This window comes from Hemicordylus capensis, chromosome 3 (assembly GCF_027244095.1).
Source record: "Hemicordylus capensis ecotype Gifberg chromosome 3, rHemCap1.1.pri, whole genome shotgun sequence".
NCBI lineage: Eukaryota > Metazoa > Chordata > Lepidosauria > Squamata > Cordylidae > Hemicordylus > Hemicordylus capensis.
The window spans coordinates 8,502,438-8,510,000 of NC_069659.1; positions in this window are offsets into that span (position 1 = coordinate 8,502,438).

The following is a 7,563-nucleotide window of genomic DNA, read 5'->3' on the forward strand; positions in this document are numbered from 1 at the left end:
AACAGTAGAAACTGACCAGAAACCAGTAAAGCTGGATTTAGAACTGGTAATATCCATTCCTATCCAGGCAGCCCTGCTCAACAATCAATCAGTCAATCTTTATTTTGGTCTTTGACCAGCGTAAGACAAAACATAAAAACAGTGGCATTACTATGACGACAAATATTTATATCAACTTTCAACAAAAGTTCCCAGAGATAATAAGATCTATGTATCTTATTACATAAATATAAATAAAATGACTCCCTGTCCCCAAAGGGCTCACAATCTAAAAAAGGAACCCAACACAGACACGAGCAACAGCCACTGGAGGGATGCTGTGCTGGGGACGGATAGGGCCAGTTGCTCTCCCCCTGCTCAGTAAAGAGAACCACCACTTTAAAAAGTTGCCTCTTCCTTCAGTTAGCAGGGGACAGACTGTTCCTGACGAAAACGGCAACTGTAAAGAGTGAACGAAGAGCTCTAGAATGTTATAAAATTAATTAAAATATGACAAAATAACTACCAAAAGACGAAGAAGTTTAAAAACTATGAGCATAAAACGAAAATCTATGGGGAACTTTTTTTTAAGTTAGGATTTGAATTAGGATTAGATGAGAATAGGATAAAACAAAAAGATGTGTAACTGAGTAGGAGAGGCGGCAGTGCAGGAGTGAACTACGTCGGGCCTAATTGGTTCTCGCTGGTGGTCAGATCCTGGCAAATCTGGCACGCTGGCACGCAGAACTTGGCAACATTGTGTGTTGTAATAGGGCTGCAGCCGGAGAGCAGTCGGGAGACGTCGAACCGGCTTGCATGGCCGGGCTACCTTGTAGGTAGTGGGAGAATTGCAGGGATTGCGGATGTCTCTATAAAATAGGCAGTGTAAGAATGGTTTCCACTTGCCCAGCATTGCAGGGGCACAGACATTCTGGGAAGGGGATCTTCTTGTATCTTCCGTCTGGCACCGGCGACGGGAGGGTGCTGCAGCAAGCCAGGGTGAAGGCTCTTCTGTGACTGGGGGCCTCTCGCTGCGTTGATTCTGCAGGTGGTGCCACGGTATACCTTAGGCTTCATAGACAGGGAGGTTAGGCACTAACGTGGGTGGGGGCAGGGAAGAGTGAGTGATGTTAGTTTCGCCAACAGGGTGCGCTTGCAAGTGGATTGGTATCCATCCTCCATCGGTAAGGGGGCTAGGCCCATTGGGGAGAGGGACAGTCTTAGCCAGAAATTATGGGCAGCCACACTCTGGTCTCCCCTTTCACCCGGCATGCCTGCGGTTCTCTTGGCAGAGAAGGAAGGGAAAGTATACAAATCTGTCAAATAAATAAATAAATAAATAAATAAATAAATAAATAAATAAATATGCAAATCAGTTGGTGCATGATTTCCATAATATGCAAATCATGCATATTATTTGCATGATATGCAAATCAGGCTACCCGGATGTGGGAAGCTTGAATATGGCAACCCTATAAGGAGACCAGCTGCGCCCCGACTCCAACATTGCCCCTCTGCAGCTCATCCAGTCTAAATGGGTCTTCAGATGTTGTTGGACTACAGATCCCATCATCCCCTGACACAGTGGCCTGCCACCACCCTATCAAGGGATGATGGGTGTTGTAGTCCAAGACCCAAGGTTGGGAAACTCAAAGATAGCTGTTAACTATATCTCGGACCATACATTCCTATATATGGGTCTCTGTGTCCAAAAGTGGGGGTCTGGCTGTAGCCACCCCAAATTATTTGCCCATCTGCCACTCATAAATTTCTTCTGCTTTGGGCACCATCTTGGGGATGTTGTATGCTTGGGTCATGTTGGAGCTGATGCTTTGTCTTGTGATCCCACTGTGGCTGGGGATGATGGGAGCTGTAGTCCAACAACCTCTGGGAATCCAAGGCTGGGAACCCCTGGGCAAAACCACAACTGGTGGGAATGAGGCTATAGAGACACCTTTTAATGTGGTGATTCTCTTTATTTAGCAGGGGGAGAGTAACTGGCCCTATTCAACCCCAGCACAGTACCTCCTGTGACTGTTGCTGGTGTCTATCTTGTGTTTCTTTTAGATTGTGAGCCCTTTGGGGACAGGCAGCCATCGTATTTATTTATTTATTATTTCTCTGTGTAAACTGCCCTGAGCCATTTTTGATAGGGCGGTATAGAAATCGAATAAATAAATAAATAAATAAATAAATAAATAAAAGAAATGATAACATTACTTCACCCTAATGGTATATGGTGCGCCAAGAGTGGAATTCTTAAATGGGTTGTGACATGAAGCAAGCAGATAATCCGTGAAAATGATAGATTAAGGAATATTGAACGGCTCCTTATTCTTTCACTTGCTCAAATAATGCTGCTGAGGAAAGCAGGAAATGCAGATGTTTCTGAAAGATCAGCAGAAATGAACAATTTTTTCAAACATTGCTGGGTGTGAGGTGTTAAGTGATGCTTCACATTGACTCTCAGGCATATTTATGTAAATAGACATTTGTGAAATCCTAGCCATAAGAACATAGAAACAGCCCTGCTGGATCAGGCCCAACATGGATCTAGTCCAGCATCCTGTTTCCCACAGTGGCCCACCAGATGCCTCTGGGGAGCCCACAGGCAAGAGGGGAGGGCAGGCACTCTCTCCTGCTGCTGTTGCTCCCCTGAATGTTTACACAGACAGAAGTCAATCCCACTATATTCAATAGGGCTTACTCCTAGGGAAGTGTGCAGAGAACTGCAACCAGTCCCCAAAATGTCCCCAAATGTCAGTGCACTGCTTCCTTTCCCTTACACAGATAAAAAATATTGCTGAATGCATTTGACTGGCAGCTGTTCTACAATAAATAGACCCAGATCTGTTAATAAATATTTTCCAAATATTCTCAAGTTTTGTTTTTGAGAGGGAAATTGTGATCTGTAATTGCGTGTGTGTGTCTTGGTGTCTGTGTTTTCGAGGCGAGGAAGGATTCTTGCAGTGACAATTGGTTGTTACAAGTACCCAAGAATGTCCATGTTTCCTCTGAAATCCAAAAACTTGCATTTGGAAATCCAAATCTCAGAAATCTAAATTTTCAGTTCAGTTTATTTTCTGTAAACAGATACATGCTGGAAACTCAAAAGTTTGATATTTGTGGACCCAACAAGATGTGGGATGAGAGACAAGGACATAGCCACAATTGGGTGACCGGGTTCAAAGAACCCGGGCCACCAGGCCTCAGGGGCTGCGTCTTGCGGCCCCAACACGGCCCACGTCTGATGTCACATGAGGAGTGTGTGTGTGGATGAGCTCCCAAATGGGGCCGCGTAGCCCCATTCAGGAGTTAGATGGCCAGCGCTGCATTCGCAGCACAGCCAGGAGCGACTTTCCCTGCCTTTACATCAGACACGGGGTGGGGCCAGGGGGCAGGCCTCCCTCTGCCAGTGGACCAAGTGTCTGACTCAGGTAGAAGGCAGCTTCCTATATTCCTGCAGGGCAACACCCAGGTACCTTTGGGCAGCAGTTAACCACCTTGGATCCCCAGATGCTGATGGACTACAACTCTCATCACCCCCAGCCATAATGGCCAAATACCTCTCCCCCATGATACAGTCTCGGCTGACCCTTTCCCATTCTGCATGCTTTAACTCCCACACCCCTGCAACACACACATTCTAACGTTCTAGCCAGTGGACCAGATTGGCTCCACTATTGCCTCTCTTCCGACTGTATTTTAAACATGCGCTGGACAAAAATTTGCTTAAAGGAATTTAATAACCCTGAGAAGCAGGTGATTAACTTCAGATGTACCTGTCAGGATGTCCAGAGACACAAAGGAAGCTGTTAATCCCCCTCCCTTCAGAAAAAGGCAACCATGAACAATTATCTGGCTCAATGACATGATGTCTTCTCCTCCCGCCCCCCCTGCCCGCCCCGAGGATGTGTTCATGTGTTCCCTTCTGTCATGCTTCCCATCTGCCCAAAGCATGCCTTCACCTCGGGCTTGCGCTCAGAAAGTCAATTCATTTCACACCAAAGACTTGGCACCTTGTTCAAACCGCCCCCCCCCCCCCCGGCTTTATTTGAAATTCTCATTTCTTTCAATGCTGAATTGTTTTAATCTCAGGGAGAGGGGGGAAGCCCGGGGGGGGGGGGCGTGTGGAATCTAGCAGAGAAAAGCAAAGAAAGTTGCATTCCACAAGAATGGCGTAATATTCCCCAGGATTATCATTTTATGATCCATCACTTCTAATTTTTTAGTTTAAAGTGCACAACCTGTGTCTTGGAGGGGGGGCGGGAGGGAAGGTCAATATGGGAAGGATTATCTTCTCCTTCTGGGGAACGAGCAGTGGGGGGAATTCCAAACCCAACCAGCACTCCTCCCCCGGATGCTACCAAAGTAGATTTAGGGAGACTTCACATGTAACAACGGCAGGTAAGTAGGAGGGAACCTGGTTCCTGACAAGCAAACCAGCGTGAGCTAATATTTCTGCTCCTTTCCATGCCATCCAAACCCGGAAATGCCAAGTTGCCAATCTTGGTGTGCCTTCCACCCAACATCCGCCGGCCGCCCAACTTTCAAATCTAGGTTACTAATGTCAGGTGGCGAAGGGGACCTGATAATGGGCAATTCACTCCTTTTGACTTGCGGCCATTATGTGTGAAGTTGCCCATCATTTCTGGGAGACTTTCTCAGCAAGTGAGACATAAGGTTAAGACGAAGACTAGAGTGACACACGACGTGAAATAATGGAAGTCCGCCACTGGCCTTGATGGATGCAGACATGGGAGTCGCTCTGTCTGGTCTTGCGGAAGCAAGCAAGAATTGTCCCCTTTGCTAAGCAAGGTCCACCCTGGTTTGCATTTGGATGGGAAGCTACCCGTGTTCTCTCTAAGGCGTGTGCATGTATGTGTGCACACAAGTTTTTGATGTTTGCTCCATTGATTTTAGATCCCGCTCAGGTGGAATCGGGCAGGCCCCATTCTGACTGCACGTGTGTACACACTGCCTTGATACTACCACCCAGAACAAAACTCATTCTGCACACAGATGGAAACAAAATTAGAGGAAGCACTGGAGACTACGTGTGCACTATAAAATATTGTGGGGCCACTCTGGGAAGAGCATCTAGGTTACAGGTTCTCTCCTTGGCATCTTCAAGATAGGGCCTGGAGACTCCTGCCTGTAAACTCAGAGAAGCCACTGCCGGTCTGTGTAGACAATTCTGAGCTAGATGGACCAAGGGTCTGACTCAGTATATGGCAGCTTCCTATGCTCCTGTGTTCCTTGCATCATTATGATGAATCCCATCTAGGCCTGTCACTAGCCAGATGGGCTTCATGCTCAGGGTCTAACGGAGCATCCTAATTGCACCTGAGAAGGAATATGTTGTGAACTGCCTTGGGATTTGTTAGGAAAGGCAGTATATGAATGAAACAATTTTTTAAAATGCATGACATCAACGCAACTGATCTTTGCACCAATAGTGGCTCCCTCCCCATTATTGATTGATTGATTCATTCATTCATTCCATTTCTATACCGCCATTCCAAAAATGGCTCAGAGTGGTTTACACAGAGAAATAACAAACAAATAAGATGGATCCCTGTCCCTGAAGGGCTCACAATCTAAAAAGAAACATAAGACAGACACCAGCAACAGTTACTGGAGGTCCTGTGCTGGGGGTGGAGAGGGCCAGTTACTCTCCCTCTGCTAAATAAAGAGAATCACCACGTTAAAAGGTGCCTCTTTGCCAAGTTAGCAGAGGTTAGCATTTCCCTTGAGCGCGTGGCTTGGCTGACTTGCTTGAGCCATCTGGATTGCTGAACTCTGCCATGGCTTCCATGCTTCCAGAACGTCTGACTCAGCAAGCACAAATCCATCCGGCTCTCTTCTTCTTCTGGGTTCATCTTCAACAGCACAACTCAGTGCACGACATGTGCACTTAGAAGTCAGCCCCACTGCATTCAATGGTACTTCTTCCCAGGCCAATCATGTGTGCAGGATTGCAACCTCAGTGTCACACGGATGTGGTAGTTAATGCATGGAGGGAAGGAGAAGGTCAGAGGAAACATTCATTTCCCTTCCAGGCCAAGAGGTTCCATAAAACTGTCTGCACCAGCTGTGCCGTTCACCCTGTCCGTGCAAATGATATGCAAAGCACCCTCTCTGTAACTGAACGGTATGTAAATGAGGCACACCATGACATGTTCTCATTTCAAGGTCATGTCTAATGTCCTCTCCAATTCCGGGTCTCAAACATATGCCTTTTATTCACGAAAAGGGTTACATCTCCAGATAGGGATGCTGAACTCCAGACACAAGACTCCGGTTTCCTGGCCTGTCTGTGGCACCAACTGGATTCCTTCAAAAAAGATAAATGGAGAAAGAGAGAGAGAGAAGACATTCCCCAGTGTGTTCCGTATTTGTTTTACATTTGAAAGTTCCTGGAAATGCAAATGAAGCAGCCTCTGCAGAGGTGACATCATCACCCTCCCACACCCAGGTAGAATCCGCAAACCTTCTATTTGATGGTGGTTTGCAAAATGTTCGCTCACAAAGGCCCACTGTGCCCAAACCCCTTTTTAAAATGCTGAATCTGTGGATGTTCAGGCAGGGAAGCCACATTCAGTGGCTTTTTCGTATTGACTCAAATATCCAAAAATATTGCTATTGATCTGGCTTTCTTTTGCCGAGCAACCCCAACCCCCCTCCACCCCCATGGCCTTTTTTTGGCTCATTTTCACACGTCTGGACCCATACTGATGTTTCACTCCACCCCCAAATGGCATCCGGCTGCTGGGATCAATCAAATGCTTTCCTTCCATCTGTAGGACCGGCATTCTTCCCCCTGAGTCGAAAGACCACATAGGAGGTATAAATATTTATGTGATACTATTTACTCAGGAAGTAGGAACATCACTAATTTGTTTGAAGGACTAAAGCCCAGGTCTCTGATTGCAGAGAATTCGACTTGCTTTTTCTCCCCTGCCAGACACATGTGTGATTCCTCATGCAACGGACAAGGACTCATTCCACATTAACAGAATGTCATGTTCACACACGCATGCGCATGCATACGCAGCTTATTTACAGGATCATTCCCCAGAGGACGGCTCTGTCCACCCCCCTACCCCCCGGCCCTTGGATCTGTTTACAACAGCAATTTCCAAACTTTCTACCTTCAGGGCCCACTTTTCACACTGACTTCCCTGCCAAGGAATTTCTATGTGCCAACCACAGAACCTGTGGGTGCTGCAAAGGATTCTGGGACATGTTCCAGGAAGCCAAAAAATACAGTCTCTAGGACAGGGATGGGCCAACTTCAGACTAGCAGTAGCTACTCTCACTCTCTCTCTTTTTAAAAATTAGTACACTGAGGTCCCCCAGCTTTAACCAGGTGCAAAATATGAGTTTTCTGGAGGTATACAAACATTCACTGAGAATTAAGGAGTTAGGGTTGCCACATTTGCTGGAGAGAATTTCTGGACACAACCGTCAAGGGGTGTGTGTGCGAATCTTGAAACCTTACCTTTTTGACAGGGTTTAGAAAGATCGCTCGACATGGAAGCTTGGCAGCCAGCTTCATGCCTTTCCCCCAAGTGCATTCTT